General features: G+C 42.0%; 1 protein-coding gene and 1 pseudogene across 2 annotated transcripts in view; both read right to left on the bottom strand.

The window, feature by feature from the left end:
- IL34 (interleukin 34) overlaps positions 1-14,580 on the bottom strand; it is a 56,524-nt gene that overhangs the window by 16,189 nt on the left and 25,755 nt on the right. The window lies entirely within an intron of this gene.
- Positions 2,821-14,580, bottom strand: part of LOC129075126 (dnaJ homolog subfamily C member 7-like) — a 32,127-nt pseudogene continuing 20,367 nt past the window's right edge.

Below are 14,580 nucleotides of genomic sequence, written 5' to 3'. Positions count from 1 at the left end.
AGGCAGTTTGTTACACAGAAAAAGCTAATTGATGCACCATGGAAATACCTCATCTTTGCTGTGAAAAGCTAGATCAATTCTAACCCAAAGCCTCTGCTGGGAGTGGTTCAGGGGACCTATCTCCTCAGAATGAAGCTCAGTTCCAGGGCAGGAGGTCTTTGGGGACAAAGGTATGCTATCATCACCCTGAGCCCCAGCTCAGAATCTTCTGTTGGAAGAGGAACTTTTTGAAATTCAGTACTAATCAAGACTTTTTATTTTCCTCTCCCATACTTAATTTATTTTTTAAAAACATTTTACTATAGAAATTGTTAAACCCAAAGAATATAGACTAGTGTAATGAACCCCATATGGTCATTACTCAGTTTCAAAAATTATCAATGCTCTGTCATTCCTGTTCTACCCATCCCTCAATTTTCTCCCTTGAGTATTTTTTAAATTATTTACTTTAAAGATTTTATTTATTTATTTTTAGAGAGAGGGGAAGGGAGAAGAAGAGGGAGAGAAATATCAATGTGTGGTTGTCTCTCGCACTCCTCCTACTGGAGACTTGGCCGGCAACCCAGGCATGTGCCCTGACTGGGAATCGAACCAGCGACCCTTTGGTTTGCAGGCTGGCAGTCAATCCACTGAGTCACACCAGCCAGGGCTCCCTTGAGTATTTTTTTTCAAGATTTTATTTATTTATTTTTAGAGAGAGGGGAAAGGAAGGAGAAAGAAAGGGAGAGAAACATCAATGTGAGAGAAACATCAATGTGAGAGAAACAGCAATCAGCTACCTCTCATACGTGCTTGTCAGGATAAAAACTCTGAACTCAAGTATGTGCCCTGACCAGGAATCGAACCGGTGACCTTTAGTTTCACGGGAATATTCTCAACCAACCGAGCTGCAACGGTCAGGGCTACCTAGAGTATTCGAATGCAAATTTCAGACATGCCATTTCACCAGTGTGTAAGAATTTTTTTTAAATATAATTACACAATTATTGCACATTCTCAAATCAATAATTCCTTACAGTATCTAATACAAAATCCATGTTCAATTTTCCCAAGTTGTTTTACAAATGTCCTTTTTTTTCAGTTGCTTTATTAGAACTGTGGACAAAAAAGGGGCCACATACTCACCCTGACGAGCTCAGAGGAGGCCTGCACGGTGGGCCCTACAAACTCAGAGACCTAATGTGACCACACAGGATGGTCTGAACATAAACATCTCTCACTGAAAGCAGGTCATGCGCGTGTCCTGGGCCTGTAGCTTCCTTCATAAAGGTCAATCTATATCTTAAGAGAGTCTGCCTATTGTCTTTTTGTATCTAGGATAACATACTATTGAAATGGCGGAGTAATCTTTCCTAGACCTGGAGCTCACACCTCCCACCAGCACGGCGACCAGAGCCCTCAGTGGCACCTCGCTCCTCGCGTGCCGTCTGCATGAGCTGTGTTGGTTGTTAACTTGCCTGTGCCTGCCTGTGTGAAAGGCCTAGGTGCTCCTCTGCTTTGCCTTTTCATCCAGCCCCAGCAATCTCCCTGCTTTGCTTTCTCCCGCCCCCTTCACCTACTACCAGTGGACTTCATGTAACTCCCTCGTACGTCTCCCTCTTTGATTCTAATGTATAAAATAAGCTGCAAAACTGCCATTCTCCAGAGGTGAGATTTTGCTTCCCAGAAATTGTTGTCAGTTTGGCTCAAATAAACTCATAGAAAATTCTCTACAGGTTTGGACATTTCTCACAACAACAGAATCAAGAGCCGAACAAGGTGGCCCACCTAGTACTCTTGATTGATATCTTTTACATTTTTTTCTTTAAAAAAAAATTAAGATATAATTCAATGCCATAAAATTTATCATTTCAAAGTACTCAATTTAATGGGGTTGTTTTTAATATATTCACAAAGTTGTGCAACCACCACCACAAGCTAATTCCAGAACAGTTTCATCACCCCCAAAATAAACCGTGTATTCATCAGCAGTCACTATTTCCTCTTCCCCGAGCCCCTGGCAACCACTAATTGGCTTTCTATGTCTGTGGACTTGCCTATTCTGGACCTTTCATATAAACACGGTCATATGATTTGTGATCCTTTATGACATCTTGTAGCACATTATAAACTGAATGTCTGTGTCTCTTATGCCAAAATTTACATGTCAAACCCCTAAGTCCCAATGTAATGGTATTTGACAAAGAGACCTTTGGGAGGTAATTAGTGTCAGATGAGGTCATGAGGGTGGGCCTCTCATGATGGAATTAGTGCCTTGTAAGAAGAGACACCAGAGAGTTTGCTCTCTCTCCCCACTCCCACAAAGAGGTTGTGTGAGCACACAGAAGGGAGGCCGCCATCGCAACCCAAGGGGAGAGCCCACACTGCAAACCGACCATGCCGGCACCCTCACCTCAAACTTCCAACTCCTGGAGCTGAGAAAAACACATTTCTATTGTTTAAGCCCCCCAGTCTATGGTATTTTATTATGGCAGCCCTAGCCAATTAAGACATAACCTCCATCAGTACTTCAGTCTTTTTTATTTTAAGGGTCAAAACATTCTGTTTTCTTATTTTTTTTCTTTTTTAATAAACTTAAATGCTAAAACAAAAATTCACAAGCCGCCTCCCTGTTCATCCCCCAGCCCGCACTGCGGCCTTCAGAGCCAGCCGCTGCCCCTCCACCCGGCTTGGCTCCTGCGGACACCGAGCACCCAACTGAGAAAGCAGAACTGCTCTACGTGCATGGAGATGGGGTAACGGGAGGAGGTGACTGTGCCCACATTCAAGGTTAAAATGAGCAAGTCTGCATTTTTCTGGCTCCTGGATGGTTTCCTTTCATTAGTCAAATTGAACAAAGAAATTTCCTGGACCAGGTGCTTCAAAGCTGAGGCCCGCAGGACCACCAAAGAATGGCTGGTAGAGTCGTACCAAAATCACCCAGATTTGTGCCCTCCTCGCTCAGGTCCTGTCCACTGCCATAGGAGTCTTTTTCTTGGGATCAGAGAGGGTGGTAAAAGCTTCTCCAACTTCCTTGAACTTTCTCTCCTCCTCCTTCTGGGCTTCGCACCGACCCTGTGACCATCCAGATAGTCCGTCAAAGTCCATTTCCGGTAAGGTTTCTTGATCTCGTCCCCAGAGGCTTTCATGTCCACTACCAGAATCTTGTAGGAATCTTTCCTCTTACCCTTCTTCAGTTCCAGCTGTGCACTTTTTAGTTCTTGTGCTTGTGTTTTCTCCACCTGATACATTTTTTCAGAGTTCACTGCTTCTTCAGACTCTTTAATTCTTTTTTTTTAAGACAGAGAAGGGAGGGAGAACAAAAGGGAGAGAAATATTGATGCAAGAGAGAAACCATTGCCTCCCATACATGCCCCTACCAGAGACCAAACCCATAACCTAGGCACATACCCTGACTGGGAATCGAACCGACGACCTTTTTCTTTACAGGACAATGCCCAACCAACTGAGCCACACTGGTCAGGGCTTCTTTAGGCTCTTGTTAGTGCCCATGTAACACTGAGCTCTCCTCAAGAAGGCTTTTACACAGATGCCATCAAGCTTCCCTGTGCGTGTGCAGTTTTCTATCGCATCACCTTGTTTCCTAAGTTTGGACTTAACTGCACTCCGATTACAGTAGAGTTTAGTATTTGTTTTTGTATTGCTGGAGTCTATCCCCAGGACTTCTGTGGACAGTTCCTATACTAGCTTACAATTTCCTTCTTTAAATGCTTCATTCCCATCTTTCTTTCTTTGCTTTAAGTGATTTGGCATTTCTGCAAGCAACGCGGGCCTTCCCGTGGTCAGGAGCCTGTACCAAAAAATGAACTGCCTTCTCAGTACCATCTTCATGATAAAGGCAAAAAACCTTGCACATGTGGAACATCCATGTTGGTGGAACCCATTTGTAAAATATCACTGGCCACAGACTGTGCTTCCGGATAATGACCCAGCATTGATAAACATGCTGCCTTGAGGATTTTGAAGCGATGACAAGCAGGGACAAGGATCGTGCAAAAAGCAACCTTCCAATAATCCCACTTCTCAAAATCCATTCCAGCTATTTTCTCATATGCTACAACTGCATCAGCATTCTTGAACTCCAGTTGCACCTGAGCATTTTTCTGATCCAGTTCTAGGGCTCTCTGGAAACTGTGACATGCTGCCATTGCCATTCCCAGGACAGAGGTGGCACTTGCCCTCTTGCAGATTTCCCCGACAAAACTGTCAACCAACCTCACTCGCCACTGTGCATCTCCAAGAGCTTCCCAGAGCCTTCTGAGCTTCATCAGTGTGGTTGCTCAATTCCCATAACAGCTAGCGTTTTTAAGACACGTATCTATGGCTCTTATACGCGTACAATAGTTACAAGCTTCATTGTAATCTCTCTTGGCATAGTATGCATTTCCTTGTTCTCCGAAAGACTCTGCTTCCCTCTGCTCTTTCTTCGCTCAGCAGCTCTGACTCAGTCACAACCATTACCACACTGCTCTCCACTGCGACTGCCACCTTCCACCAGGACCAATATGCCCTTCCTTTTAATTGTCAAAGAATATTCCATTGACGGATATACCACACTTCCTCTATCCATTTGTCAGCTGATGAACATTTGGGTTGTTTTCATTTTTTGGCTATTATGAACAATATTGCTATCAATATTTGTGGACCAGCTTTTGTGTGGATATATGTTTTAAATTCTCTTTGTATATTCCTAGGAATGGGGTTGCTGGGTCATGTGGTTATTCTATGTTTAACATTTTGAGGAACTGCCAGTCTGTTTTCCAAAGCAGCTATACCATTTTATATTCTCATCAGCAATGTATGAGGGTGCTGATTTCTCCACATCCTCACCCACACTTGTTTCCAACTTTTTTATTATACCCATCTTACTGGTTGTGAATGGTACTTCATTGTGGTTTCAATCTGCATTTTGTTGATGACTAATGATGTCGGGCATCTTTTCGTGTTTTTTAAGCCATTTGTGTATCTTCTCTGGAGAAATAGCTATTCAAATTCTTTGCTCATTTTTAATTGGTTTATCTTTTTATTTTTGAGTTGTAAAAGTTCTTTGCATATTCTGGGTATGAGACTCTTTTCAGGTATATGATTTGTAAATATTTTCTCCCACTTTGTGGGTTGTCCTTTCACTTTTGTGATATTGTCCCTTGATGTAGAAAAGTTTTTATGTTTGATGAAATCCAATTTATCTTTTTTCTTCTTTTAGGGTTCTTGTGCTTTTGGTGACATAGTTAAGAAATCATTGTCCAAGCCAAAGTCACAAAGATTTACATGGTTTTTTTTTTTTATTCTATGAGTCTCATAGTTTTAGTTCTTATATTTAAGTCTTTGATCCCTTTGGAATTAATTCTGGATTATGGGGTGAGGTAAAAGCCTAGCTTTATACTTTTGTATGTGGACATCCAGTTATCCCAGCACCACTTAAAAATTTTTTTCTTTTATTTTGATTCTAGAGAGGGGGAAGGGAGGGAGAAAGAGAGAGAAACATAGATGTGAGTGAGAAAAATCAATCAGTTGCCTCCCACATGTACCCTGACCGGGGACTGAACCTGCAAGCCTGTGCCCTGACCGAGAATCAAACCTGCAACCTTTTGGTTTGCGGGCCAAAGCCCAACCAGCTGGCCAGGGTCCAGCACCACTTTTTGAAAAGACTTCTTTTCCTGCTCCAAAAATCAGTTGACCACAGAGGCATAAACAGATATGGATTTATTTCTGGACTCTCAATTCTATTCCACTGATCTTTCTGTCTGCCTGTGCCAATGCCACACGGCCTTGATTTCTGCAGCTTTGTAGTGTTTTGAATTCTTAACACTTTTTAATACATAATAATTTATTTTTCTTTTCTGTTGTTGCTGCAAAAACTGAGTCACTTGTTCACAGACTCCCCACAATCTGGATTTGGCAGATTATACCACTGGAATGTCATTTAACATATTTATCTTTGTGTTTCTAATATCCAGGTTGAGAAGCTTCATTAGGCTCAGGTATAATTTACCTATGAGGTATGGCATCACATCAGGAGGCATGGAATGTCTGCTTGTCCCACTTTAGTGAGCTAACGTCATGTTCTTTCTTGCTGATCCAACCCTTATAAAGTTCTCCATCGACTTTTACTTTTCACCAGACACTGATGACTGTAGGCTTGATCCAGTATTTCACTAGGTGATGACTGCCTGACTCCCTCTTTCCTTTTATGTTTGTTACTGTGATTCTTCTATAAAGTAGAACTTCCCTTCCTCATCTATTTTCTTATCTTAAAGTTTGGTGTGTACAAAAAAGCAGGATGAAGTTTGATTCTTTCCCTTTACTTGCCAGCTTTCAAATGAGTTATTCTCTAGCATCCTCTAAAGGTAATTAATGATGTTTGTCAGTCTCATTTTGAATTCATTAACTTTTTAACTTTTATATTTCAACCCACTGAAGTTACTTTTAAGTCAGTTTTATTACGGTATAATTGATGTACCTTAAAGTTCACCCTGTTTCGCTGCACAGTTTGATGAGTTTCAACAAATACATGCCCCAACACCGTATTCAAGGTGTAGAACATTTCCATCACCCCAGAAAGCACCCTGTGTCCCTGCGCAGTCAGCCCCTCCCCCACTCCACACTCTGGCAATCACGTACCTAATTCCTTTTCCTTGAGTTTTATCTTTTCCAGAATATTATGTAAATGGAATCACATAGTATGTTATCATTTCTGTCCTGTATTCTTTCAATTAGCAAATATGTTAGGAACCCATCTATGTTGCAGAGTGTATCAGTCAGTGGTCTGTTTGTTTTATCAGAGTTGGTTTGGTTTTTTTTAAAGCATGAATAAAGCTGCCACCTACATTTGCAGGCTTTCTGAGGACATGTTTTTATTTTTCTTAGGTAAATACCTGGGAGTAAGTCCCTGGGTCATAGGATAACTGGACATATAATAACAATAAGAAATTGCCAAGCTGTTTTCCAAAGTGGTTGTTTGTTATTCTTTGGGATAGTCAAGTTACTGCACCATTTGGTCAGTGGGAGTTCCTTCCAGTAAGTCCCTGTCCTAGTGACATGACTCGGGTCGTCTTCAATAGCTTCCTTGCTTTCAGGTGTCACTGGAGGATCCAGGCCCACCTGGTACATTGTCTGTCTCAGACTTAAAATCGGCTACTTTTCCAAGAAACACTTTCAGTGGGAAATGGTACTTAGAAACCACAGCCTGAATATGGAGGGTGCTCATTACTCTCCAATTGTCAGTGTTTATAGGTGGACATATCTAGAAAATTTATATTTTTTAGGAATAGAAAAATAAATCATTAGTTTGTAGATAAATCATTAGAATTATAAGGTTTTTAAACTTCTTTAGATTGTTATTTGCATCTCTCTTGTCTTGTGCTGAAAATCTTGTTTCCTAATGACAGTTAACTATTTATTTTTTTATCCTTTTCTATATATAGTAGTTTCAAAATAGTAACAGTGTTGTTGTTACTTAACAATAAAAGAAGTCTGTACAGTTTAATATTTCTTTGTGGGTCTTTCTATCTTAGGTTATATTCCCACTGGGAATGTATAGTCAAAAAGATTTTTCCACTGGTTTCTTATTTTTAGGGATTTTTAATTTATTGTATGTTTTAAATATAAAAAAACATTTATGTCATCTCAAAGTAAAAACTGTAAAAGGTATGTTCAGAGAGGTCTATCTTTTATTCCCTATCTTTCTCCCCTGTTTCCCTCTACCGGTAAATAAACATTTTTATTAGTTTTTGGTTTATCCTTACATTGTTTATATTTTAAAATAGAAACATAATTTTTTTATATTTCATCTCCATTTGCCTATACAATGTAGTATGTTACACATAATCTTTTGCACTTTTTTAAATTAAAAAAATAATAAAACATGGATATATAACAAAACAAATACACGATTTAATAAATTATTATAAGAAAATCAGACCTTATAACTACCACCCAAGCAAGAAACAGAACCTGGCCTGCCGCCCCAAAAGGCGCCCCATGAGCCCCGTCCCAATCACAGCTCCCCAAAAGTAAGCACATCCAGACTGTTACAGCAATCGCCTTGCAGGGTTTCTTTCTGGTTTTATCCACTGAGCATACATCCCTAGACACTGCTGTTTAGTGTTTAGCTTTGTCCATCTTTACAATTTCATTTGTCTTTTAAATCTCTTTTAATCTGAGGGTCTCCCCGCCGTACCCCATTCCTTCCCGTCAACCCCTGCGGAAGAACCCAGGGCACGCCCTGCAGAGCGTCCGCAGTCCAGGCTTTGCCGATTTGCACGCCCGTCAGCCTGCTCCTGTGTCCTGTCTGTTTCTGCACTGGCAGTTGAACCAGACTCTAGCTCAAACTCTTTCTCCCAGGGGCGGTGCTAGGTTCTTTCAACAGGAGACAGGTAATATTTGGTTTTCACTCTCTGCTGATGTTGGCAGCCACTGATGCCCTGACCTACTGGTTCCTCAAGGGTCGCCAGGTGGGACCTTCCCACTCACCTCGCTTTCTGATCAAGCCTTTTCCCATGAGGCAAGCAGAGGCAGTAGCAGGCTGGCAGCTCTGCCAATCTAGATGCCTGATAGGAGTGAAATGCTGTGCTTACCTCCCACAGCTGACCTCCCCGTGGAATGGCAAAGGCTCCAGGCCCCAGCGATTTGTTTTCAAATGCCTGCTTCTCAGAAAAAGATTGGCTGGGCTCCAGGCAGGCACTGCCTTACGCCTTTTTTTCCTTGTAGCAACTGTGAGAAGTAACCCTTCCAATCTCAGAGAAAAGTTAGACTCAAAGCCACCCGAACCATTTTATCAAGTAAGACCCACTCCTGCCGGGCTCCACAGACCAACGCTCGCAGCAGGCGGGGCACTCCTGGCAGGGCCCCCGTGTATGTGATCTGTGTCACCACATCTGGGAGGCTTGGCAGCTGTGCCAGGTGCCTAGGCATCCCCCAAGCTGGAGTATTGTCTTAAATAAAACAAAACATGAAAACCTGCCCAGAGCTACAGATGACAGAAGCCTAAATCAGGAAGATACCTTACTCAGCGTTTCCAGACCCAGAGCCAGGCGTCTAACACAACACTATTCGGGCCATATCTACATATCTTGAGATACATTTCTCTCTACTTGCTTATCTTATTTAAAGTGATTTGTAAAGAAAACTTTATAGCACTTTCATCAAGAGAAAAACAGTTCTGCTTCCCCTGCCAATAGCGCCCTTGCCAATGTAATGAACATTCCTAAAACCTGCCTGACTTTCCGGAGGGAGTGTGGCAAGCACCACCCCACAAAGTAACACAGGACGAGGGCCAGGATTCTCTGCGTGGGCAGGGACGGTGGCACTATGACGGGAAGAGTGGCTGCCGTGGGCAGGCTAAGCAAATTTTCCACTAAAAGGCTTAAAGGACAAAAAAGATTGTGCTGAGGCTTGAATGCGTTGAGCCCCGCTGCGGATCTAAGGCGGGCTGTTCAGAGATGCAAGGCTTTTGAACTGGGACGAGACAAGAAGAGAAAGGGCCAAGAGATCCAGTTCTAAGATTCATATTTTGTTTTGTTATGTGACGATAAATTCTTGAGGATATGTTCTCTTCAAAAAAAGAAAGAGAAACACAGTTCGCACTTACCAAAATGAGAGAGTAACATCAAGGAAAGCTCAATAATGTAATTAAATTTTAGTGTGAGCCCTGACCAGTTGGTTGAGCTTCATCCCACAAAGCAAAAGCTTGCCAGTTGGTTTCCCGGTGGGTCGGGGCACATGCCTGGGTTGCAGCTTGATCCCTGGTCAGGGCGCGTATGAGAGGCAACTGATTGACGTTTCTCACTCACATTGATGTTTCTCTCTCTCTTTTTCTCCCTCCCTTCTCCTCTCTCTAAAATAATGATTAATAATAATAATAAATTTTGGAAAAATTCTAGTGAGAAAGCTTTGCCTGCTGAAAACTCTGAGCTTGGGATTTGCTCTCTTTTTGGAAATGGGAGGTGAGCAAGGATGAAAGGGTGTTAAAATGCATTAGCATCAGACTGCCATTCTCCCAGAGCAGTTCTCACCCAGGAAGAGCATTTTGTTCTCCAGGTGACACTAGCAACGTCTAGACATTTTTTTCTGTCACAACTGGGGGTTAAGGTGCAACTGGTACTCAGTGGGTGGAGGCCAGGGATGACTTAAACACTCTATGGTGCACAGGGTAGCCGCCCACAACAGAGAATTTTCTGACCCCTAGTGTCAATAGTGCTGAGGCTGAGAAACTATGATTTAGAGAATTAAGAAGGGTTGAAAAAGAACCAAAAAATAATTTCCTCATCTGGGATTCAATGTTATTTGATGCAGGATCCAGGTACTACATAGCACCATCCAGCATGACCCTCACCTAGAGAAAACTGTCTAAATAACGAGATGTCACGGAGCCAAGGGCGACCCCAGCCACGGATGCTAAAAGAACGTCGTTATCAAAAGGCCGATCTCAAAGAAGTCCACAGATCCAGTGTCAGTACTTGTCACATTGCACTCGATGCCATTATTACAGTGCACATATATTAAGCACCTACTATGCACAGTCACTGTGTTGGAGTCTAGTAAGTCGTGATTCCATTGAGGTACTCAGGCCAGTGGGGAAGGCAGGGGGGTAAATAAATGGGTAGAAAATAGTATCATGAGAAAGTGTGTGCAGCTAATGGGAAGATGAGAGACCACTGCGCAGAGGATGGGGGGTGAGTTGGGAGTTGGAAGACAGAAAAGGTTCCCCAAAGACACAACAAATCACGTTCTTAACCCTCTCAAGGAGCTCCCACTGGTTGGAAGCAGAGCTAATTCAAAATCAATGCATGGCGCATGATTCGAAACCCTCCTAACACTAATTTGTAGGGCGGCGAAAAATTCATAAATATACCCTATAATAATTTGTTTATGATTTTATTTATTTATTTAGAGAGAGGGGAAGGTAAGGAGAAAGAGAGGGAGGTTGGTTGGTTGCCTCTCATATGTGCCCCAACCAGAGACCAGGCCTGCAACCCAGGCACGTGCCCTGACCAGGAATTGAGCCAACAACCTTCTGCTTTGCCAGACGACACCCAACTAACAGAGCCACACTGGCCAGGGCCTAAAATAATTTATAAAAAAGAAAAACTATGCCCATGGCAGCAATGGAAGGTTTCCTTTTAAAATAATACGGTTAGGTTTTGGAAATGTGAACGACCCTATGGAAAAAAACATGCAGATAGAATACAGACTCCGAAGGTAGAGAGGTTGGTTCCAATTCTGGCTCTGCCTTGCCTCAGATTCCACATGAAATTCTGACCTGAAAGGGGTATGTCAGGATTTACCAAGTTTCTATACATACAAAGCTTAGAACATGTACAGTAGCTCTGTACAGTAAGATCTCATTTAACATTGCCAATAGGCTCTTGAAAACTGCGACTTTAAGTGAATGGATGTGTATCAAAACCAACGTTATCACAAGCTAATAGATATAAAAAAGAGTTAAGTTCCTACAGCACACTTTTGGTCACAGAAAATCACTAAACCTATAAATAAAGACGCCAAACACTTCTAATATTAAACACTGAAATAAGTATGAGCTATGCATATACTTAAGAAAGATTAATAAAAATAAGTAGGATAATTATTTCCCAACCTGCTCATTCCATCTCAGGGTCCTGGGTGGCCAGGGCCACTCAGAGCCGCTCAGGGCGCGAGGCGGCATCCGCCTGGACAGGAGGGTGCACTCACACACACCCCTACACGCACTTTTAATGTTGAATGATTTCCTCTATTGCTGTTGCTTTTGCACTATCAACAGAGATTTGTGAGGAAAATACTTGATTATGAAAGAAAGAAACCCAAAGTACAGTTAGTCACATGGGACCTGAACGCTCTAAATAACTTCTGCTTCAAGAAAGCGGCTGGTGTCCTACTGAAGGATCTGACCTCTGACCTCCAACCTCTGACAAGCAAGGAGACTCAAAAGTGGAAAAATAGAGTATGCCATCCTAGTGCGACTCTTGGAAAAAGGGGATAGTGGACAAATGGACTCCAGCACACCTTTCTTTGTGCCTGAAACCTTCATTGGAGAGACAGGATAAAAAAACAAAGCAAAACAAAATAAAAAGGAGTGAGGTGGAAGTCAGTAAGGAGCTGGAGGTTCCTTAGCTCAACAATTCCATGGACAGAAACCTCTGCAGAGGGTTGTCCTCTCTATGCATCAAAGAGAATAACTGTCACCAAGAAAATAACCAAGTTCGTAAGGATGTGAAGCAACATAAAGTCTCACACCTCATCCTTGGGAGTTTAAATCAGTACAACCATTTATGAAGACTGCTTGGCAATGCTGACAAAATTAAACACACACCTGCCCTGTGACGTAGCAATTCCACTCCTAGTATTAACCTAGCAAAGTCAAAATCTATGTCCACATAAGGATGAAGGGGGTCAAAAAGTAAGAACTTTCGGTATAAAATAAGTGCTGGGATGTCATGGACAGCATGGTGACTAGAGTTAATAATACTAATAATACTGTATTACATATTTGAAAGTTGCTAACAGAGATCTTAAAAGTCTTCATCACAAGAAAGAGAAAATGTGACTATGTATGGCGATAGGCGTTAACTAGATTTATCATGGTGATCATTTTGCAATGTACAGAAATATCGAATCATTATGCCATACAGTTGAAACTAACATGATGACATATGTCAATTATACCTCAATAAAAATCATTTAAATACAGATAGACATCCACAAAAAGAATGAACAAGACTGTGTATTGCTGCTATATTCACATTAAGAATAATAAGCAGTTCCAAAAACTGAAAACAATCCAAGTGTTCATCAATAGAAGAATGGATATACAGACTGTGGTACAATCACACAATAGAATACTACTCAGCAAAGAAAAGGAACAAACTACTGATCCATGCAACATGGATGAATCTCAAAAACATTATGATGAGCAAAAAGACAGACACAAAGAACACATGGTATGAATGCAGGAACAGGGGAAAAACTAATTTATGGTGATAAAAATTGGAATAGTAATGATCTGAAGTGGGTAGCGGTGGTAGGAATTAACTGGAAAGGGGCATGAGGGAACTTTCTAGAGTGCTAGAAATGTCCCAGCTCTTTACTGGGGTGGTTTTCACATGGGTATACACAATTATCAAAAACCATCTGTACCAGATGAACAGTGCCCTTCCCCCAATTCAAGTCCACCCGGAATCTCAGAATGTGGTCTTATGTGGAAATAGGGTCTTTTGGAGATGTAATTAGTTAAATTAAAGTGAGCTCAGACCACCTTAGGGAGGTTCTAATCCAATGACTGGTGTCCTTACAAGAAGAGAAAATAGACACAGGGAGAAATACTACGTGACAATCGAGACAGAGTACATGATATGTCCCCAAGCATGGAATGCCAGGAATTGCGTGTAAACACCAGAAGGCAGGAAGAGGCAATTAAGGATACTCCCTTAGAGCCTTCCAAGAGATCATGGCCTGCTGACAGCTAACTTTTGAATTGCTAGCCTCCAGACCTCGCGAGAATAAATTCTGTTCTTTATTTGATTTTTTTTAGAGCACGGGTGTCCAACCCGTGGCTCAGGGGCTACATGTGGCCCAGGATGGCTATGAATGCAGCCCAAAACAAAAATCGTAAATTTACTTAAAACATTAGTTTTATTACTTAGATATGTACATTTTCTATATTAGTGATCACAAACTTGGGACCTGCTTGGTGATTTTAAAAGACTATCGAAAGGGCCACTGCATAATTAGGGTTATTATGTGGGGACTTTTTTGCTGTGGTGGTGGATATCACAAAAATTATGCACGGACCTTTTTTTTTTGCTCATCAGTTTTCATTAGTGTTGTGTATTTAACGTGTGGCCCAAGACAACTCTTCTTCCAGTGTGGCCTAGAGATGCCAAAAGGCTGGACACCCCTATTTTAGATCCAGGGGAAGGGAAGGAGAAAGAGAGAGTGAAAAACATCAATGTGAAAGAGAAACATCAGTCGGCTGTGTTCCATACACCCCCTCAGGGGACTGAAGCTGCAACCCAAGCATGTGCCCTAACTGGGAACTGAACCAATGACCTTTTGGCTTGCGGGACAATACCCAACCAACTAAGCCACAAAGGCCAGCACTAAATTCTGTTCTTTTAAGCCACCAAGTTTATAGTATTTTGTCACAGCAGCCCTAGGAAACTAATATACCATCAAGCAGAATGTTTAAGGCCTGTTTTATTTTTATTTTAACTAAATTAGACTCCAATTTTTAAAAACTAGAAACAGCAAGCGGGTGATGAAGGCTCGAACGTGACTCCTGCTTCACCAAATTAGAGCATCGGAAGGAGAGGCAGCCCAGGCTGCTGAGAATTCATATTTAGCGGGAGAAGCCAGCACTGTCCAGCAGGGCCCCGCCGGTGCCTCTCCCTTCACACTCATCCACCATACAAAGCTGTTCCTGCTGCATAAATGCCCACACCCTCGCAAACACAAATACTATAGGACTATGGGCAGAACTGCCCAAAGAGCCACCTGGTAGATGCACCATTTAAAGTGAACCAGCTCACTTTTGAAGGACCTCCAGCCTCAGAACTAAAAACCACAGAAAAGCCTGGTTTGGGG

Source organism: Pteronotus mesoamericanus, unplaced genomic scaffold (genome assembly GCF_021234165.1).
Source record: "Pteronotus mesoamericanus isolate MK-2021 breed Mesoamerican mustached bat unplaced genomic scaffold, CSHL_Meso_final contig_52, whole genome shotgun sequence".
Lineage (NCBI taxonomy): Eukaryota > Metazoa > Chordata > Mammalia > Chiroptera > Mormoopidae > Pteronotus > Pteronotus mesoamericanus.
The sequence above is the reverse complement of the archived record's forward strand: the minus strand, read 5'-3'. Positions and strand labels throughout refer to the sequence as shown.